Source organism: Callospermophilus lateralis, unplaced genomic scaffold, assembly GCF_048772815.1.
Source record: "Callospermophilus lateralis isolate mCalLat2 unplaced genomic scaffold, mCalLat2.hap1 Scaffold_1118, whole genome shotgun sequence".
NCBI classification, from domain to species: Eukaryota; Metazoa; Chordata; class Mammalia; order Rodentia; family Sciuridae; genus Callospermophilus; species Callospermophilus lateralis.
Genome location: NW_027511439.1, coordinates 88719 through 112163, shown reverse-complemented (window position 1 = coordinate 112163; position 23445 = coordinate 88719).

Below are 23445 nucleotides of genomic sequence, written 5' to 3'. Positions count from 1 at the left end.
ACTTTGAAGTGCACTTTTGGGTAGTTTGGTAGAGTCAATAACCTAACATTTTATTTAGGGTTGGCTATCTATATTTATAAGCAAGATTGGTATATAGTTTTCTTCCTTCCCCATTTTTGTGAGCTCATAATTAAGGTTTTGCTCTCCTTACTGATTAAGTTGGGAAACTTCCCATCATTTTCTGTGCTCTGGAGCAGAAGAATTATCTGTTCCTTGAAGTTTCACAGAACTTGACTGCAGACTGCCTGGGCTGCTACTTATGTTTTTTTTCTTCTTTTCCTTCTTTTTTCTGTTTTGGAGATTGAACTCAGAGCCTCACCCACGCAAGGCAAGCCTTTTACTACTGTGCTACATCTGCAGCCCTGCTGATGTTTTTTAGGAAGTTGATATCAGTATTTAACTTCCTTTTCATTTTTTTCCATAAACATTGATTTCTCAGGTTTTCTATTTCTTCAAAGTCAATTTAATACTTTCTATTTTTATAGAAAATCCTTAGCATTATTAAAATTTAATATATTTTAACATGATGTATGTAGTATTCTAGAGTAAGAAAATAAACTCGTGTATTTATGATGTTATCTTTCTTGTTAATATTAATGCTTTTTGGTGCTTTTTCCTCTCTTTTTATTGGTAAGACTTGCTTAATGATTGCTTATTTTATTAATCCTTTCAAATAACCAGATTTTGGATTTATTGATTAGTCCTATTGATTTTTATTCTTCTATTTCATTGATTTTTATTCTTTATCTTTCTACTTAATTTGAATTTATTTTAAGCTCTAATCTTTTGAATTGAAAGTTTGGACTAATCTTTTTGTATATATTTTATTTTTTAGTTGTAGTTGGACACAATATGTTTATTTCATTTATTTATTTTTATGTGGTACTGAATATCGAACCCAGGGCCTTGCACATGCTAGGTGAGCATACTGCTGCTGAGCCACAACCCCAGCCCCTGGATTAATTTTTTTTTTTAATTGTTTCAGGGCTGGAGTTGTGGCTCAGTGGTAGAGCATGTGCCTGGCATGTGTGAGACACTGGGTTCAATTCTCAGCACCACATATAAATAAACAAATAAAATAAAGGTCCACTAACAACTAAAATATATGTATATATATATAAAAATTTTAAAAATTTAGTTGCATCTAGACACAATACCTTTATTTTGTTTATTTATTTTTATTTGGTGCTGAGGATCGAACCCAGTGCCTCATACATGCCAGGCAAGTACTCTACCACTAAGCTACAACCTCAGCCCCAAGACATTTTGAGATAGTATAAAAACAAAGAATTTGTTGTCACTGAAGGAACTTCTAAAGAAGATACTTGAGGGAGAAGGAAAAGTGTTTTTGTTTGTTTGTTTGTTTTTGTTTTTTAAAGGTTAGATACAAGAAGGAAAGGAACAAATTTTAAAATAATTTTAAGCCAGGTGCGATGGTGCATGCCTGTAATCCTAGCAAAAAATTGTTCATCTACAATTTTTTTTAAAAGTTTTTAATGCCTTTATTTTGTCTGAATTCTTGAATTTTGGCTTCCCCATGTTTTTTTCCACTGAATTCAAATATATATATATATATATATATATATATATATATATATATATATATATATATATTAAAAATATTTTGTAACTGGAAAGTGTTGAGATTTCTGTTTTGCCACACTAATGAAAGAAAAATAAAGATTAAAAAAAGAAATCTGGGCTGGGGTTGTGGCTCAGTGGCAGAGCACTTGCCTAGCACGCGTGAGGCACTGGGTTCAACCTTCAGCACCACATAAAAATAAAATAAAGGCATTGTGTTCACATACAACTAAAATATATATATATAATATAATATTTTATATATATATATATATATATATTTGTAGTCTAAAGAACTGTCAGTTTTTATAACTATTCCCAGTACCCTTAAATTGGGTAGAAGTTTAAGTTTCTTGGTTATAGTTCATGTTCTCTATCTCCCTAATTTGTTTTTCCTCTATTTGACCTATTAATTATGAAAGTTGAGAGTTGTGGTAAAGATTTTCACTGTGATTCTTGTACATGTTTTGTGTTATGCTTCTATTGGCTATGTGCATACTGATATGTGTGTGTGTGTGTGTGTGTGTGTGTGTGTGTGTGTGTGTTCACCATGTGTATATTTTGATTCATTCTATTTTTTGTGTATGTAGTATTGGGGATTGAACCTAGATGTGCTATACTACTGACCTACACCCCCTACTCTATTTTATATTTTATTTTTGAGGCAGAGTCTCATTAAATTGCCCAGGGGTAGCCTCAAACTTGGGATCCTCTTGCCTCAGTCTCCCAAGTTGCTGGGATTACAGGTATATACCACCACATCCAGCTATACATTGTATTTTTGAAGCTGTGTTTTTAAGTGCTTCGAGATTCACAATTTTTATATCTTCTGGTTGAATTGTACTTTAAAATTTTTTTTATATATTTATGGACTTTATTTTATTCATTTATTTTTATGTTGTGCTGAGAATCAAACCCAGTGCCTCACACATGCTAGGCAAGTGCTCTAGATACATCTCATTTAATTATTTTGCTTTTACTTCTATTTTTTCTGGTATTAATATTGTTATGTTTTCTTTTTGTTAGCATTTATCAGGCATATTTTTTCACTTATTTATTTTAAATTTTCTGTTTTGTTTGACTTGTTACTCTAGTGATTAGCTTCTAGCTACATTTTTTGCTTTACTTATTAATCTTTTGTAAAAATTGTAAAATATATGAACACAAAATTTACTATTTGACCATTTTTAAGTGTATAGTTTACTAGTGTCAAGTATATTCACAGTGTTGTTCAGAACATTTTCATCTTGCAAAACAGAAACTCTATACCCATTATCTGCTCCTCTCGCTCTAGCAATTACATTTCTACTTTCTATAACCATCTATTTTAGATTATTTTTTTGTGGGGGTGGGTTACTCGGGATTGAACCCAGGGGCACTTAACCACTGAGCCACATTTTTATATTTTATTTAGAGACAGGGACTTTCTGTGTTGCTTAGGACCTCACTAAGTTGCTGAGGCTGGCTTTGATCCTTCTGCCTCAGCCTCCCAAGCCACTGGGATTATAGGCATGTGCCAGAGCACCCAGCTATTTTAGATTCTTTTTTTTTTTTTTAAAGAGCGAGTGAGAGAGGAGAGAGAGAGAGAATTCTCAATATTCATCTTCCAGTTCTCGGCGGACACAACATCCCTGTCTGCATGTGGTGCTGAGGATCGAACCCGGGCCGCACGCATGCCAGGAGAGCGCGCTACCACTTGAGCCACATCCCCAGCCCTAGATTCTTAACATAGTACCTCATCAAGGTTCATCTATCTTATATAACATGTAAGAATTTTATTCCTTTTAAGGCTAAATAATATTCCACTTTATGTATACATCACATTTGCTTATTTGTTCATCTGCCAATGGTGGGTACTGGTGCTGCTTCCAAATTTTAGCTATTGTGGGTAATGATGCTATGACCATAGATGTACAAATAGCTCTATGAGAACCTGTTTTCAGGATCATAAGCTAATTCAATTTTCGATTTTTTGAAGATTTGCCATAATGTTTTCAACAGAGGCTGCACCATTTTATACTTCCACCAGTGAGATATAGGGTTCTAATTTCTCCATATCCTGTCAACATTTGTTATTTTTTTTTTTTTTGAATCATCCACTTAATGGGTATAAAATATTATAAAATTTTATCTTTTTTTTTTTTTTTTGTGTGTGTGTGGTGCTGGAGATTGATCCCAGAACCTCACCATGCTAGGCAATTGCACTGCTACACACACCATCTGTTTTTTGTTTTTTAAATTTTTTCCAGTTGTAGTTGGACACAATACCTTTATTTTTATTTGTTTTTATTTTTATGTAGCGCTGAGGATCAAACCCAGTGCCTTGTAGGTGCTAGACGAGAGATCTACCGCTGAGCTACAACCTCAGCCCCTGTTTTGTTCTGTTTTTTTTTTTTTTTTTTTTTTTTTGAGACAGGGTCTTGCTAAATTGCCTGGGCTGGCCTTGATCTTGAGGTCCTTCTGCTTCATCCTCCCAAGTAGCTGGGATTTGAAGGGTACACCCCCAGGGCTGGCTTGAAATCTTTGTCTTTTAATAGGCATCTTTAAGCCACTTAACATTTATTTTGATTACTGATATTTGGGGGCTTATTCCTGTTGTTTTATTTCATTTTCTATTTCTTATTCCTTGCTAGCCTCCATTATGCATTTTTTGTTGGACTGAGTTTTTCTTGTTCCATTTTATATCTCTCAAGACATGTAAATTACATATAGTCTTCCTACTTGGCTGTGGTTAGATATTCATTTTTTTGGCAATTTTTCATTGAGAAACATATGTGCAAAGGTGTAAAAATTACAAATGTCTAGCTCAATGTATTTTGGTAAACTGAATATATATAATCAGCTTTCAGAATAAGAAGAAAACTTTTCCTATGCTCCCAAACCTGCTTTGTTCTGCTTACCACCAAGGATAACCACTATTTTGATGTGTATAGTTCTGTTTTAATTTTGTAGTGCCATGGATTGAACCCAAAGCCTCGTGTATCCTAGGCAGGTACACTACTACTGAGCTACACCCTCAGCCCCTCCATTTTGATTTCTAACACAATAGATTAATTTTGCATTTTTCTACTTAACATTAGAATTATACAGTCTGTATTTTTTTTTGACTCTGGCTTCTTTCCACCAACTTTACATTTGTGAGATTTGTCTATATTCTTGAGTGCAGTTGTGGTTAATTTCATTCTTTTTTTTTCTTCTTCCACATTTTTTATTGGTGCATTAAGTTGTACATAATGATGAGATTTGTCGTTATGTATTCATATATGTATGCAATATAGCAATATAATTAGGGCAGTATCACTCCCCAACACTTCCTCCCTCTCTCCCCCCCTCCCACCATGGTCCTTTTACTCTACTGATCTCCCTCTGATTTTTTGGGGGGGGTGGTAAAAGGGGTTGAACTCAGAGGCACTTGAGCCACATCCCAGCTCTATTTCCTCAGGGTTTCTCTGAGTTGCTCAGCACCTTGCTGTCCCTAAGGCTGGCCTTGAACTTGGGATCCTGCTGCCTCAGCCTGCTGTCCTGCTGGGATTTTAGGTGTGCGCCACCACACCTGGTCTCCCTTTGATTTTCAAGAAGTGATCTCACCATCACCACCTTTCTTTTCCTTTTTCCTTTGTACCTTCTCCATATGAGAGAAACATAACTACTCTTGACCTTCTGAGTTTGGCTTATTTCATTTTTGATTAATTTCATTCTTATTATTATATGTATCCGATTGTGTATATATTTATTATGTATGTATTCATTTTACCTCTATTGGCATTTGGGTTGTTTGCAGTTTGGGACTTTATGTAATGTGCTGTCGTGAACATTCTAGCACTTATCTTTTGTTGAGTGAATGTATGTTTCTGTGAGTTTATAGCCAGGAGTGCGACTTCATCATATAAAGGGTGTGTGTGTATGTATGTGTGTGTGTGTGTGTATATATATATATCTTTATTTTATTTATTTATTTTTATGTGGTGCTGAGGATCAAACCCAGGGCCTTGCATGTGCTAGGCGGGAGTTCTATGGCTGAGCCACAACCCCAGCCCTAGAGTGTGCATATCTTTTGTAGATAGCTTTCGTAGATACTGCCAGTGGCTTACAGTACTCAGAATGTAGTTGTGTTCATGGCCATAATTTTATTTGTTGTTTAATTATTTTTATTTTTAGTGATACTGGAGATTAAACTCAGGAACACTCTACCACTGAGCTACATTCCCACCCTTTTTTATTTTTAGACAGGGTGTCACTAAGTTGCCCAGACTGGCCTTGAACTTGTGATCTTCCTGCTTCAGCTTCCTGAGTTGCTGGGATTATAGGTATGAGCCACTAAACCCGGCTTTCATGACCATAATTTATTACAGTGAAAGGATGCAAAGCAAAATCAGCAAAAGGAAAAGGTTTATTATGGGGTCCACATCTAAAACCAGGCACAAGCTTCCAAGATTCCTTTCCCAGTGCAGTCACACAAGATGTGCTTAATTTTCCTAGCAATGAGCTGTGATAACACATGAAATGTTGCCAACTAGAGAAGGTCCCTAGAGAGTCAAAGCTCAGGGTTTTTACTGAGAGCTGATCACACAGGACCCCCTTTGCCTAGCACATTCCAGACTCCCAGAAAGAAAGCAGGTGTTCAGCATAAACCGAGTGTTTGCACAAATAGTTTAGGCACAATGAGTCACTCTGACCACTGAGGATAGTGGGAACCCCAGTTTCCAAATGCCTGCCAAGTTGGGTCAACCTCGGGTTCTTTAGGAATAGCAGCAATCTCAGACCTGCTATGTTTATGTTTTCCTTCAAAAGTTCCTTCTTATTTTTCTCAAAAAAAGATGGGCACTGTACCCAGAAATGACTTCTCCCAGCCAGATAAGTGTCTTTTGCCCTCTCACAAGGACAGAACAGCATTTATGTGAGTATTACAAAACAAACTGGGGTGGCATATGTCCAGCCTCGCGTGCCTGATGCCCCAGGTTTGCCAGCATTGTGGAAATACAAAATAAACAAACTGTGGTCAAAGAACCATTTCCTGTGGTCAAAGATACCAAAGCATGGCACGTGCTAAATAGACTTGAAGGTATAATCGTGAAAGAGCATAAAGGAAACACTCAAAAATTTACATTTATTTTTCCCCTTAATTGACGTTTAGTCACTTCAAGATGAACATCATCCAACATAGCCATCCCAAATTTCATTTACATCCTTTCCATAGAACCATCCTGATTGCAACCCCTTACTATTGAACCACGATGCAAAGAAAAGACCATTGACTCCAATTTAAACCAAATTAAAGCAAGCTTATATTGTGGACACAAGAGAGAGCTGGTCAGCAGCTGTCTCACTCAGAAAAACAGGGCCAGAGAACAGCAGCTGATCTGATTACAGGGAAGTTTTTATGGCACAAAAAGTGGGGTGCCTTGGGAGCTTACAGCTAACTGTGTTCTAGCAAGCGTGATACAAGGGCAGACAGAGCTTTATGATCTGCATTGTTTAACATCTCAAGATAGGAAGCAAACTCAGATTCCAACCTCAAAGTTAATGAGGAGTAGCTGGGATTTCAGGGAGGGTTGTTATCTGGTCAAGGAAAGCCGGCACGGATAAGTTCAAAGCACAAACAGGAATCCCAAGCAAGTTTTTAAAACATCAAATTATGGTCAGGCCAAATAGAAATCTTAGTATTTTACAGTAAAACAGAAATGAACCTTTCGTGATTTTGTGACGAGATGGCTCCCAATCTTAAAATGGAATTAGGTTGGGTTCATCACCTGCACCACTACCATTCCTGTAATCACTATTCCCCCAAACTCCTTCCAGGGTTCACATGACATTTCGTCACTAACTTCCCCTTCTGTGGTGGCATTACAGTTTTTATCACTTAACTTCTTGTTTGTATGAATTTGACCTCCCACCAGATTGAGGATTCCTTGAGGACCAAACAGCAAGTCATACTTAATTATACATCCTGTGTCTCCTTGGAAGGATGACATGCTTATAGTTGGTGCCTATTATCGAAAGAACAGCTAAAAGGGAGAAAGCAGTCTCTTCTCCATTCTATATCCCCTGCTTAACACGCAAATGAATTTTGTTCCGTGCCAAGGATGATGATACAAAGCACCGAGCTGAAATGAACTGCTTGAGTTGTCTGAGTTCTGTCTGCAGTGGGTGGCATAATGAAAGGTTTTTGTTTGAAAGACTTTTTGAGGTTATTGAACCTGAGCGTGGGCTTCCATTGTCAAATCATCTTTTCTGCCTTACTCTGTGGTCTGTTTCTGGTTTTAGACCTATTTGCTCCCTTTCCCCAGGCATGGTGTGGGGGGGCGGGCTGAGTTAGTTATATTCTCATTCTTTACTCTTTTGTCATCACAGGTCCGTGCAAGTCCCTCTCTTGCTTTGCTTGGTCCTGAATTTGTTGGTTCACGTGCCCTTTCATTCTGTGTGATCCCTACGCTCCACTCTCATTTCCTTCCTCTCATAGCCAACTATTCTGATGTGTTTCCTAGGTATGCTTTCATTATATGTATACTGTATTGTATGCATGTAATTTTAGTGTCATGTTATGGCCTTTTTTCTGTTTCTAAGTGGCATCACTCATCATCATGTTTATCATCACTCACGGTCCATTCCTGTTGCTTTGTGGCTCCCTGGTCTTCATATCTGCCACATTTTGCCTTTCTGCTCTCCTATGGATGGTGCCCAGATTTATTCCTACTCCCAGACACCACAAGAAATGTTGAATGAAACTCAAACATGTCTCCTTATGGGCTTATGTGAGAGTCTCTTTGAAATTTAGATCTAGGAGTGGCATTGCCTGGTCATAGTGTGTGCCTAAACAATTGGCCCTTCATATCTCTGGGTTTCGTGTTTACAAATTCAACCAATCATGGATGGAAACTATTTTTAAAATTTACATCTATGTTGAACACGTGTAGGCTTTTGTTCCTTCTGATTATTCCCTAAGCAACACAGTATAACAATTATTTGCATAGCATTTTACATTGAATTGGGAATTACAAGTAATCTTGAGAAAATTTAAAATACAGAGGAGGATATGGGAAGGGGCTGTGCAAATACAACACCACTTTTTGTAAGGGACATGAGCATCTGAAGATTTTGGTACCTGAGGGGCATCCTGGAACCTAGGCCCTGTGGATACTACAGGACAACCATGTACTGCCACCATGTTCTCCAGAGTGACTGCACCATCCTACATGCCCCCAGCAGCCCACTAGGATTTATTTTTTCTTCCTTCTTTTCTAGCTTAGGTGCAAGGTTATACAAAGTTTGAGTAACTCTTGTCTGAAACGCTTGGGGATTTTGGAATAATTGCTTAAACATGAGAGATCTCAGAGAGGGGACGCGCGTCTAAACAAAAAATTGATTCATGTTTTGTATACACCTTATACACATAGCCTAAGATAATTTTTTTTAATTTTTATTTTATTTTCAAAGAAAGAGTGAGAGAGAGAGTGAGAAAGAGGGAGAGAGAGAGAGAATTTTAATATTTATTTTTTAGTATTTGGCGGACACAACATCTTTGTCTGTATGTGGTGCTAAGGATGGAACCCAGGGTCTCGCACATTTGAGGCGAGCGCTCTACCACTGAGCCACAACCCCAGCCCCATTATTGGAGCATTTATCCGCACTCTCCAAAGATGATTATATAGCTTTTTCCTTTTATTTGTTTAATGTATTAGACGAACATACATCCAATTATCGGAACATTCAGGAAATTTCTAGACTAAAATCTATTTGGTCAAAATTTATTACTCTTTTAATGGTCTGCCGGACTCATTTTGTGCTTATATTTAGGATATTTACACACATATCATACATGAACTTGGTCTATAGTTTATTTTTATGGGCTTCTACTGTTCTCTACCTGGGTTATTTTAGCCTCATAAAGTGAGTTGGCATGCTCTCATGTTTTCTTATGTTTTCTGGCACATTTAACTAGCATGGGACTCATCTTCATCAACCTTTGATTATCAGCATTCCTGATTCTATGTCAGAATTTTTTCCCCATCCCTGTTGTCATTCCTGCTTCCTACTTTTGGGTTGCTTACTGCTCCAAGTCTCAATCTACCCTAATTCTCCCTTTCCTTGATACCACAAAACCATGATCTCCACTTTCCAGTTTTATTGGGCTAAACTCTCACCTCATAGATTTTGCAGATGAAGTATCAAAAAAAAAAAAAAAAAAAGGCCTTTGCCTCTTTGCCTTATCCTGGCTAACTCTTCTGCTCACTTTATTTAGCTACTGCCTTCTAAGAAATCTTATCTGACATGCCCTGCTCCCTACCCCTACTGCCCAGTTTTGTGCTCAACCCTTGTCATCCTTTCTGGTAACTGCCTGCCCACTCATCTGTCTCCCCACTCAAACATTAACTTAATAGACAGAATTTGCATCCTATTCCTCACAATAATCTCAGCACCTGATACACAATTGGTACTTACTATATATTTATCAGCAGACTGTTATACTGATTGAGCACCCACCTCTAAGTCCAAAAATCCAAGATCTGAAATGTTCCTAAATCAAAAATTTCTTGAATGCCAATATGATGCCACAAGGAGAAAACTTCACACCTGATCTCATATGTGACAGTGGCAGTCAAACACAGATGCACCAAAAATACTGTATAAATTATCTCAGGGGCTGAGGATGTGGCTCAAGCAGTAGCGCGCTCGCCTGGCATGTGTGCGGCCCGGGTTCGATCCTCAGCACCACATACAAACAAAGATGTTGTGTCTGCCAAATACTAAAAAATAAATATTAAAAAAAAATCCTCTCTCTCTCTCTCTCTCTCTCCCTCTCTCTTTAAAAAAAAGAGAGAATTATTTATTTATTTATTTATTTTTTTTTTGGTTTTCAGTGGACACAACATCTCTATTTTTTAATTTTTATTTTTCTGTTTTCTTTTTTCTGTCTTCCTATGGATTTTTTTTGAATATCTTTAGAATTCCATTTGGATTTTTCTGAAGTCTTTTTCTTCCTATCTCTTTGCATAATGTTATTAGTGGTTGCTCTAATTATTACTTTATATAACTTTTCAAAATCTGCAGGCATCAGTGTTTTACCACTTCAGTGAAGTGTAGAAACTTTATCTTTCTTTATTTTCCCTATTTATGAGTTTCTACATACTTTTAGGATCACAGTTATAATTTTTGCTTCATCCATTGAAGCTAATTTAGAAATCTTAAGATAGAAATTTCATTGTAAATACATAACTTTTTTTTAACATGTTATTTCTTCTGTTCTCATGTTTTTAAGTTCCCTCTTTCCTAATTTTCTTTCTGTTGAGGGCACTTTCTTTTGTGATTCTTTTACATTTTGAGGGGTGTTGGTTATTATATTTTTCAATTCTAAAATTCCATCAAAATATGTATCTTTTACTTCTTTATTATCACATTCATAATTGTTTTAAAGATGATGGCTTCTTAAAAATTACTATCAGATAATTCTGACATCTGTATAATCTCGGTGTTGGTGCTTGTTGATCTCTTCTCAATTGAATAACACTATACAACAGGAAGGGGAAAGGCTGCCTTCACTCTGCTGGGCAGGAGTGTGCTATGGTTTGAATATGCTCATCAAAACTAACTTTGCAGCCAGGCATGGTGATATACGCCTCTAATCCCAGCAGCTCAGGAGGCCGAGGCAGGAGGAACGCAAGTTTAAAGCCAGTCTCAGCAATTTAGCGAGGTCCTAAGCAATTTAGTGAGACCCTATCTCAAAACAAAATATAAAAGGAGCTGGGTATGTAGCTCAGTGGGTTCAATCTGTGGTTCCTGGGTTCAATCTTTGGTACCAAAACCAAACCAAAACAAAACAAAACAAAAATTCACTTTGCAATTTAATTTGTATCATGAGATATTAAGAAGTGGAATCAGCTGGATGCAGTGACACATGCCTGTAATCCTAGTGGCCCAAGAGGCTAAGACAGGAGGATAGCAAGTTTGAGGCCAGCCTCAGCAATTTACCAAGGCCATAAGCAATTTAGTGAGACCATGACCCAAAAAATAAAAAGGGTTAGAGGTGTAGCTCATTGGTAAAGTGCCCCTGGGTTAAATCCCCAGTACAAAAAAAAAAAAAAAAAAAAAAAAGGTAGGACCAGGTGGCAAAATTAAGAAGTGTGTTTGGATCATAAGAACTCTACTTGGATTAGAACATTAATGGGTTATAACTGGAGTGACTTTATTATAAAAACAAGCCTCTCTGGCTTGCATACTCTGTATCATTGTGGGATATTTTCTGCTGTATTAGGACCCAGCAGGAAGGCTCTCACCAGAAGCTGAACAGATGCTGGTATCAGGCTCTTGAACTTCCAGAACTGAGATAAATGAACCTCTTTTCTTTGTAAAGTACCCAGCCTCAAGTATTTTATTACAGCAACAACAACAAAACCAGACTAAGACAGATTGGAAGTACCAATTCCACTGATGCTGCTGGGAGGATGGTGGTGGAGTGGGTTCCTCATTCTTGCCAGCTTTTTCTGACATTGTCCTAGTGAGGCACTAGGTGCCTTGTATGTCTTCATGAAGGTGGAAGCCTGGAATCCCTATTCTCCTGTTAGAATGGGGGTAGGGTAAGGCCTAGTTTTTTTGTGTGTTACTGGACTGGAGTAGAGCAGTGTGGCCTAAATGGTTTCCATCTTACTAGAATGCCCCTTTCGTGGTCCTTTGGCCTGAGTAGGCTTTTCTTAAGGTTCTTTACATCTGTGCCTTTCAGTGATTCCAAATCACTTGCTTTTTCAGCTCCAAGTTTGGGGTAACGAGGCAATAAGAAAATTTATTGACTCATCACTGGGGTGTTCCTTGGGCTGTAGGTTCCCTAGACAGACAGCCTGCCTTCTTCTCCCCACCTTTCAGAACCTGTTTATATTTGTTCTATCTCCAATGTCCAGTATTTTTAACTGTACTTCAGGGGTGGAATAAGGAAAACCTTATCCACCTTACTGGTAGCCCAAGTTCATGCTATGTTTTTGTGAAACGGTTTTATTTAAGAGGCTAGGCAAGCAGTAAACTGTCCCATGTTCTGAATTTGTATGTCTTTCACGAAACTCATGATGAGCTTCAAAGGAATAGCGTTGACAAGCAGGCTACACAGGTGATGTTGCATATCTCCCTATGTCTCATGAGGAGGCCCATGATGTCAGATTGCTCAGCTGGGGGGGAAGGCAAGCTTGATCACATCTTCTTTTTTGTAATTAATACATTATCTGTGGGGTGAAACTTTGATATCAAGTGAGCATGCTTTTCCCCCAACCACTTTCTACTCAACACTTTTGACACATCTTGATCAATATATCAGGGTTACAAAATGGTAATTTCCTAATTCTATTATTTTTTTTTTACATTAGTTAACTCGTATTCTTTAGAGAAGAACTTTATTCCCCCATCCTTTTATTCCTTTTTTAGTATCAATGTGTGCTTAAATCATACTTAATAATTTATAGTCATTTTTATAAATATAAATATACTTTTGTGGTAGGGGCAGTGCAGGGATAGAACCCAGAACCTTGCACATTCCTTGCTCTATCACTGAGCTTCCTCCTTAGCCTGATTCAAGTATTTTTCTAATGTTCTGACTGAGTGGAGAATAGTTAGGTTGTGTGGATATGTTGGTAGGCTGTGGGCTAATAATTAAGTGTTTCAGAACTTGTTTCTCTTGTTGAATGGAAAGCATTTTATTGGCTTCAGCATATTAAAATGGCTATTATAAGGTATGAGACTGTTCTTCCCAGTGGATTAAGTAAGGTAATGGTGGGGATTCAGTTTGCATGCTTGTTGAAAGTGACTCTCAAAGGTTTAAGGGTTCACCCTAGAAGTGAGTAGTATAAAACTGGTGTGCTGAGCCTTTGGATAGGAGACCTGTGCTTTTTCTTTTATTGAATGACTCTCCTACTGTATTACTGTATGCTTTTGAAGTCAGTCAGTGGCTCAGTTTCTTTTCCTTATCTTCACCCGGAAGAGTATGACAGGATTCTAAACAAATTGAATTCAGATGAAAACATCACACCGTGATATATACAGGTATTGAACATTATATGGTATGGTACCCCATTCATATGTACAATTTTATATATCCATTAAAATAAAAATTTTAAAAGAGGAAATGAGAAAAACATAGAATCTTTTTATATGTAGTCATTAAATTAAAGATGAATATAAGCATAGAACTTAGTCATTAAAAGGAGCAACCAAGGAAGCCTCATGTCAGGTCCTAGGTTTGCTTTGACTTGAGGGAGTGGTAGTATAGCATTTTAATAATAGTTTCAAGTGAAATAATAAAAGGACTGTAAAGTTATAGTTATTTTTTTTTTCAATTTGCTCGAAGAAGTTTTAGGCAGAGGACACGGGAAAGTAGATTTATTTATAACCTGCATTTGAGTGAATAAATAGAACTTAAAGGGAATGACTAAAATATTAACCACTATATTTAACAAGTAAAATGTGTATAAATATAAAAAGACACTATTTAAAGAAATATTTTGGTTTCTAAATGTGATGTCTTCTTTCAAAAAGTAATTCTTAGCCAGGAGTGGTGGCCTGCACCTGTAGTCCCAGCTACTCAGGAGACTGAGGCAAGAGGATGGCTTGAGCCCACAAGTTCAAGACTAGCCTGGGCAACATAGTGAAATTTCATCTCAAAGAAAAGAAGAGGGACTGGGGCTGCAGCTCAGTGGCAGAGCACTTGCCCAGCATGTGTGAGACACTGGGTTTGATCCTTAGCACTGCATAAAACTAAACCAAAAAAATAAAGGCATGCTGTCCATCTACAACTACAAAAAAATAAAAAAAAATAAAAATGAAAATAAAGAAAAGCAGAAAAAAAGAAAAAAAGTAATAATTCCTGCTTGTGGTAAAAGTTGCAGATAATGTAGATGCTTGACATAGTGAAAATTCCCAATTTTCCTCCAACTGTTTTGTTTCTATTCTTTCAGATCTTTTCTGTGTATACAGTAAATTTTTTTTTCCTAGAAATTTGCTCATACTAACCTAATCATACTATCGCTGCTACACATATTTTTTTAATAGTTGAAGATGGACAGCATGCCTTTATTCGTGTGGTTTTTTTATGTGGTGCTTAGAACCCAGTGCCTCACACATGCTAGGCAAGCACTCTGCCACTGAGCTACAGCCCCACCCCATGCTACATGTATTTTTATGTCCATATGTGGACGTTCTATAAAACTCCTTTTTTTTTTAATGAGATTTTTCTATGTTGCTCTGGCTGGCCCTGAACTCCTGGGCTCAAGTGATCCTTCTGCCTTCAATTAATTCAATAAAATTATTTTGAAGGGAAGTCATGTTGGAAGATTTTAGTAGTATCTTAACAGTGAAATACTTTAGATAATTCTTGGGGCCTAATTCATTGTTAGGAGATGCATCCACTTACCTGATTTGAATTGATTTTGCTAACAGAAGTCAGTATTCTCTGTTGGTCACTCTACAGTATTTTACCCCAGCTCCCCAATGACACAAGAAATGAACTTGCTGATAAAGTTGGCAGAGGAAATTAGGATGATTTTTTTTTTTGGTCTATAATATATTGACATTAAATGGCCCAATTTAGGTTACATTTGATAGCTTCATCCTCCTTTAGCTAAATAAGCTCACTATGGATATTCTCCAAGAAAAAAAAATGTTACAAATTTTTAGACTAATGTATGCATGAGCTGGTAAAGAAGAACTTCTTAGCTACAATTTCAGACTAATATAAGCACATTTTTGTTATTATGATCTTACAAGTTTGCTAACTGCTTCACTGCTTTACTGAAAATAGTGTACATGGAAAAACCTAGTACAAAAATCATTTGGTTATTTCTTCAAGATACTTATTTAAATTTAGTCTTGAGCTTGACATATTATTTCTTTTAAACTGCTATATTTATGTAAACATTTATTTTAGTGCTTTTTCCACCTTTGGAATTTTTATTCATTTTTTTATTCAAATATGTTTTAATTTTTTTTATGTATCTTTATTTTATTTTTTATGTGGTGCTGAGTATCGAACCAGGGCCTCGCACGTGCTAGGCGTGCATTCTACTGCTGAGCCACAATCCCAGCCCTTTATTCATTTAATTAAATGAATATTTATTGATTACTTGCTTTCTCTAAACAATTTCCTGCGTACCGACATGCAGGGGGCAACAAAATAGACAAGAACGCTGTTCTCATTGAATTTATAATTAGTGGGGGAGTTAGGCAATAAATAAGAAAATCTCAGATTGTGATCAGTTCTTTTTTTTTAATATTTAGTTTGTAGTCATAGGTGGACATAATATCTTTATTTCATTTTTTTTAATGTGCTGAGGTTTGAACCCAGTGCCTCACATGTGCTAGGCAAGCACTCTACCACTGAGCCACAACCCCAGCCCCAGATTGTGATCAGTTCTAAGGAAAAATAATATTAAGGCAGGGTGATAGTGGATCACCTTGGGGGCAACATATAGTAGGAGGTTGATATAGTTAATAATTAATATTAATTACTATTTATTGGAAAGACATTGTGGCAAATGGGAAGCGTGCACCTTAGAGTTAGGTAAGATTCTGTATAAATCTCAAGTTATCTATATGCAAACTGTGTGGACTTGAATAAATTACCTTGCTCCCCAGTTTCCTCAACAGCTCAGAAGGAGAAAAATATTCCTATTCCATAGTGGCTTATGTGGAATTAAATATGATAAGGAAAAGTACCTAGAAAAGGGACCTATAATAGAAAAGCCTAGAAAAGTATGTGACTTATAAACAGTAACTAAAATATTACTAACTTAATTGCTTTGTTCATTAAAATTTTTCAAATAGGAAATATCCCCATAATTTCTATAGTTTTAATATCATGAGTTAGTAAGATGGTATGTTTCAAAGAAAACTTTAAACATTCACACGTGCTCATTGTCACCATGGTGACTGCTAAAATAGGGAATTGCTGGTATCAGCATATTCATTTCCAGGAATTGTCATCGTTTAATGTTCACCTGCTGTTTGGCCAAATTTTGTTGAGGTCATACCTAATAGAAAGGGAACTAGATTGATTGAACGTTGAATAAGAACAATTTTGAATAGACCCAAAAGGTAGTAACATCAGTGGATATACTGTTTCATTTGTTTCACACTGAAGAGAAACTAGAATTCAAGGATATTTAGTACCTTACCCAAACCAGGGAACCAGGCTGAGATCCTACTAGACCTCAAGCTGGGAGCAGGAACAACCCCAAGATACCAAGTCTATTGGAGCTGTGGATGGAGATTTCCACTGAGGAGATTCTGAGACCAAGTAGAAGTCATCACTTCTTAGATAAGCAGCCCAATGAAGTGGCATTCCAGGGAGGAGCAGGGACTGTAGGGAGGGTAGAGGTTGGGGTAGCAAGTCAGCCACCGTACTGAAACCTAGTATAGGCCAGAGAGATGAAACAAGGGTCTGCATCCAGTATAAGGGAAGAAAGGAAGATGTAGGTAACAATTAAACTGATTTCTCACCTATCCATTTGCTCTAGAGACAGAACCATGCTAAATAGCACTAATTCTTTCTTCTTTTTCCTTTCTCTCAATAAAGAGGTGTCCCCCCCTGGGCCTCAAGTTGACGGATGAAGGATTCTGCCCAGACCTTTGTCAATTATCCCCTTATCATTCATATTTTAATTTCTCCGTCTACCTAAAAACTCACTCATATGCCTCTTATCATTAAAAAGAACTGAACCAGCATCCTCTATTCTGCCTGTAACTGTTGACTTCCTTTCAGGGCTCAGTTTTTAGGAGAGCCAGACTCCATTTCCTTTACCTTTAGTTTCCTACTTAATTCTATCATCTTGCTGAATTCTTCTTAGTTGTGATCTTACCTTGCTGTGTTCTTGGGACCTTGCTGTGTTCTTGGTGAAGGCAACTGTTGAGCCTTTCCAGTGATATGTCTTGGGCATTTCAAATTCAGCATGAATTTTAACATGAATTCAACTCCACTTCCATAGTGTGATGCTTCTAAAATGTTTCCACAAATGCTTTGATACTTTGCCTTTTAAGAGGTGGAGCTTAATGTCCCTCCCCTTGGCCATGGACCAGACTCAGCATCTTCTTTCCAGCTAGTGGAATAAGACAGAAGTGATGGCATGAAGGGACTAGGCCTTTAAAGACGTTGTGGCTGGCTTCTTTCTGATCTCCTCTCTTTTGGGTCACTTGCTCTTGGAAAGCCAACCGCCATGTTGGTAGGATATTCTAACAGTGCTATAGAGAGGTTCACTTGGTAAGGAACTAAGACAGGCCACCAACAACCAGCTGTACCTTACCAGGCATGTGAGTGAACTTGGAAGTGGATCTTCCAGCTCCAGCCGAGCCTTCAAATGCTGGGGTCCCTGCTAGTATCCTGACAAGAAATCCTGAGCTTGAGCCAGCCGGCTAAGCCTCCTCCAGACTCCGGACCCACAGAAACACTGAGACAGCACATTTGTTGCTTTAAGCTGCCAATAGTTGTGGGTGATTTTTTACACAGCAATAGTTAACCAATATACACAGCAAACCTATTTTCTCAGTCTCAGCAAATTGAACCCAAACTAGGAAATTCCTTTTTTTCTTCCCTAAATCCAACCTGTGACCAAATCCTGTTATTTCCAAGAAATTTATTGGTTTAGACTGTTCTTATTTTCACTGTCACTCTCTTCGATCGTTATTTCTCATCTAGACTGTTTAAATTGCCTCCAGTTTTATTCCCTTATCGGTCCCCTGACTACAAACAGAGCCCTCATTCTAAAACGTGAATTTGATCATCTCTATTCTTTGGTTAAATTGTCCTTACTGGCTAGAGGTAACCTCACCTTAGCAGGGCAGGTAAAGCCATCCGAGGTTTGAGACTGGCTTTGCTTTCCAGTTCCGCCTCTCATGCCTCATGCAGTAGGAAGTGTAGCCATCAGAAATAGCTGATGGTTGCCAGAATCTCCCATGGCTCTTCCTGTTTCTGTGACTTAGTGTGTGAAGTCCTCTCTGCTTTTTGGCAGGCGTTCATCAACTCTCCAACCAAAAGTGAGACATCCCTCTCCTCTTCTTCCCTAAACCCCAGCAGATACTTCTGTAATTGCTGTGATCACATCACTGTAATTAATTGTTTCTCAATGTCTGACTCACAATTAGACTAGGAATCCCACTAGATTAAGAACTGAGCTTTATTCATGGTAGTGGTGCTTCTCTGAACTTAAAAAATTATTCATATTATCTATTTTTGCTATACTGGGGGATGGAACCCAGGGCCTCACACATGCTAGGCAAGCACTCTATCATTGACATCTTCAAACCCCTCCCCTTTAAAAAAAAAAGTGCATTTAAAAAAAAAATCCTACTACTTTTACGTTTAGATGTATCACATATTTCTGAATACATAGAAGGACTAGATATTCCACATAAGAACCTGTCCACTCTGCACACAGCACTGGAAAATAAAATTGCACACTTAGCAATGGTTATAATCTGAGGCACCTTGTAATATGACCATTTTGTTCTTGAACCTTTCCCTCCTCACTTCCTTCTCTTGACTTTCTTTTTTTTTAAATTTTTTTAATATTTATTTTTCAGTTTTCGGTGGACACAACATCTTTATTTTATTTTATGTGGTGCTGAGGATCGAACTCAGTGCCCCGTGCATGCCAGGTGAGCGCGTTACTGCTTGAGCCACATCCCCAGCCCCCTTCTCTTGACTTTCAATCCAGTGGGCAAGCACAGACATATGTAACACTTAGAGATGGTTGAACAAATTCCTACCCAGAAGTCTTTTACAGATGACAAGTTTTCCTATGAATTGCAACACAAAATGTACCAAGGTACCAACTTTGCTAACTACTTGGTCATATTAGCAACCTCTTTAACATCTAGAGACTGAATGTTGAACAATTGGGAATCATTTGTCCATTTTATATACTATATACACAGCAAAACAAAATGAATAAAGCATACAGAAAAATGATACCTGAAAATGGCCAAATATAAACACATTTTTTTTTATTGGATCTTGAGGATTGAATCCAAGGGTGCTTTATCACAGTCCTTTTTATTTTTATTTTTTTAAATTTTGAGACAGAGTCTTGCTAGTTTGTAGAAGCTAACTTCAAGCTTGTTGTACCCTTGTCTCAGCCTCCCAATTAACTGGATTACAGGTGTGTGCAATTGTGCCCAGCCATATTATTTATTTTATTGTGGTGAGAACACTTGACATGAGACCACCCCTTTTAACAAATTGTCACATGCACAATAAATTATTGTATTCTGGTGGAAACCCTGACTTTTAAGAGATACCTCCTATGAATTTATAGATGTATTTTAGAATATAAAGTCAAAATTATGCACCATAATCTTTAAAAATATAAATATTAAATGATTTTAAATTAATCATACCATATTTCATATATTTATAAGAGATATCACATTGTTTATAATCTTAAACTCTAGGACAGCTTTTCCACTTCTTTTCTTTCTTTTCTTTTTTTTTTTAGTTGTAGATGGACACAATATCTTTATTTATTTATTTTTAAGTGGTGCTGAGGATGGAATCCAGTGCTTCACATGTGAGAGGCAGGCATTCTACCACTGAGCTACAGCCCCAGCCCCTCATTTCTTTTCTTACCCTATTTTTGTTAACAAAAAGCCTAACTTAGAATTATAGGTCATCAAGGATGTTTAAAAGTGATTTGACTCTGATAGAGCTGTACATTCAGGGTAAATATGGACACAGAAATTATAGTAATTTCTTACTGAAGGTCACTTTCCACAGCTGAGGAAACAAGCATATTCTTGCTTAAAAGCTGGGAGGCTCTGCATTTCTCGCTGACAATGGTGAGTGGATCCCTCATCTACTCTTTGATTCTGGAAAATGTTTCTTTGTATCATTTTGCAGCATTTCAATGTAGTTTTTAAATATGCCAATAACATATCAAAAATTCATTTCCCCACTCTGTAAAGAAAACTGTCAACTACAAGGGAAGTCAAACTCATGGAGATTCAGCTATCTGCATGGCAGTTTGATCATTTCAAGTTATCCTGGTCTGGGGCTATAACTCAGTGGTAGAGTGCCTGCCTCACATGTGTGAGGCATTGGGTTCAATCCTCAGCACCAAATAAAAGTAAATAAAATAAAATAAAGGCATTGTGTCTATCTAAAACTAAAAAAAAAAAGTTTAAAAAAGTTCCTAAGATCTTGTCATTAAAAATCATGATGTTTTTGTCTAAGACTCAGGATGCCCCAAATATGATTACTAAAGTATACTACTTGAGTCACCTAAGGTCATAGAAATAGTCTTCATCAGTATTATTATTGTTATAAAGAAATCGTTTTATGTCATGCCTCATTTTTTTGTAGCTGTAGATGGACAGCATATCTCTATTTTATTTCTTTTTTTATGTGGTGCAGCACATAAAAAGGATCGAACTCAGTGCCTCACATATACTAGGCAAGTGCTCTGCCACTTAGCTATAGCCTCAGTCTCTCATTTCTCATTTTAAATATCTGTGTGAACACCTTTCCCCTTAACAGCCAGTGTACTTCGTCTGAGAAAGCAGACACTGGTACCCACTGTACATACTTCACACTGAAAAGATAGATTGGCCATAATCTGCAAGGTGGTTTTTTTTTTTTTTTTTTTTTTGTACTAGGGATTGAACACTCAGTTGTAAAGGCACACTTACCAGGGAGCCATATCCGCAGTCCTTTTTATTTTTATTTTGAGATAGTGTCTTGCTAAGTTGCTGAGTATCTCACTAAGTTCCTGAGGCTGGTTTTGAACTTGTGGTCTCCTTTCTCAGCCTCCTGAGTCTCTGGGATTACAGGTGTGCACCACCACACCTAGCTCCATAATTGTTTATTTTTTTTTTCAGTACAGTTGTCCCTAGGGTTCTAGGAACCCCCTATAGATACCAAAATCCATACTCAAGTCCCTTATATAAAATGGTATAGCATTTTCTTATAACTTATGCATATCTTCCCATATACTAGAAATCATTTCTAGATCACTTATAATATCTGATATAGTATAAATATAGTAAATAGTTATTGTACTGTATTGTTTGGGGGAATACTGACAAGGGGAAAAACGTCTGTGCATGTTTAATACAGGTGCAAGTTTTTGTTTGTTTGTTTGTTTGTTTTAGTTGTAGTTGGACACAATACCTTTATTTCACTTATTTATTTCCATGCAGTGCTGAGGATCGATCAAACCTGGGTCCCGCCTGTGTGAAGCGAGCGCTCTACCACTGAGCCACAATCCCAGCCCCAGGTGCAAGTTTTTTAAAAAATATTTTCAGTCTGCAGTTGGTTGAATCTAGAGATGCAGAACCCATGGCTATGAAGGATTGGCCATATTAAGTGAAGATTAGATTATCACAATCATCAACTCTTCTCTGAGGAAGATGTGGTGGCACGTATTGATATTAAATGCAGTATCTTTTATCCTACAGAGCTACTCCTTTTTTTTCCCCATCCACCATCAGTGTAGATCTTTGGGCTCTCTTTTCACTTTGTACTTTGATCCTCATAATGAGCTTCAAAAGCAAAAGGTGCTGATTGCACAGAGGGCTCATTTAGTGGTAAATTGAAATTAACTTCTAGTGTGCATATGCAATCACAGTGCCTCTTACATATGGCATGCGATTCACAGTCCTTCATGTTCACAGTGGTGTTTGATAGAAAAGCTTTTGCTAATGTCTTGTTCTTTGTCCTTTTTGACAAAAACAGCTATTATTAACTTAGAGATCTTCCAAGGAATGTTCCATTACTATGTGTTTTTTCAGTACCAGCTTTTTGTCTCTAAGGAATGCAACTTTGAATGATGTCTCTGTAGTTGAGGTTCTTTTCTTTTTGGTAATGAAATGGATTGGTTCTGCACTGAGAAACATTATTTTACCCTTAAGGGAAACCTTGAATGATTTACCAAAGGGGCCACTATATAGTCATGCTTCACTAACAAGAGGGACTAAGTCTGGGAAATGTGTTGTTTAGCCAACTTCACTGTCGTGCAAATATAATAACTAGTACTTATCACAAACACAATGTCACTAGGCAATAAAATATTGTAGGACCACTGTTATATATGCTGTCCATCACTGGCCAAAATGTTAGTATTCAACGAGTTGACTATACTTTGAAAGTGACTACAATTTTAGAAGTCTCATGAAAGCAATAGGGCACTGGTTTGATAAATCCCAATTTTTCAGTATTTTGCTATTATGCTTCCAGCATAGCACTGGACACATAGGACTTGTATCTCTGCAGCTTGCATTTGAGTCCTATTCAATAATGATCCTTACAATTGTTAAGATTTCATATTTATATTACTCTCAATGTGACTTTTATACTTCAAGGAACCATTTTGCTATATATCCACTTTTCTGAACTGATGTAGCATTACAAAATAGAAAGAGATGAAAACTGAATTTCAGTAAATATGATTGTAAACATAAATAACAGCACGTATATGTTATAAAAATAGATTTAGGGGTTGGGGTTGGAGCTCAGTGGTAGAGCACTTGCCTAATACATGTTAGGCACTAAGTTTGATCCCCAGCACCATGTAAAAATAAAATAAAGGTATTATGTCTATCTACAACTAAAGGAATTTTTTAAAAAGTATACTGTGAAAAAGTAATAACAGACTTGTCAAGTTGAACCACATCCTTTAAACCAAAGGCTAGCCATAGAAAAATGACCAGTATTTATAAGCTAGTATAAAATTTTTAATATTAATAGTTACATTAAAAGTATAATAATATTTCAGTGAATATAACTTTGCATCTCAAATTTGTGAAATATATATGAACAAAATTGTTTTGTTTCTTTTGAAACGGAAATTCCCAGCTTATCTTTTTTTATACCAGGGAATACCCAGAGAGGTTTAACCACTGAGACAC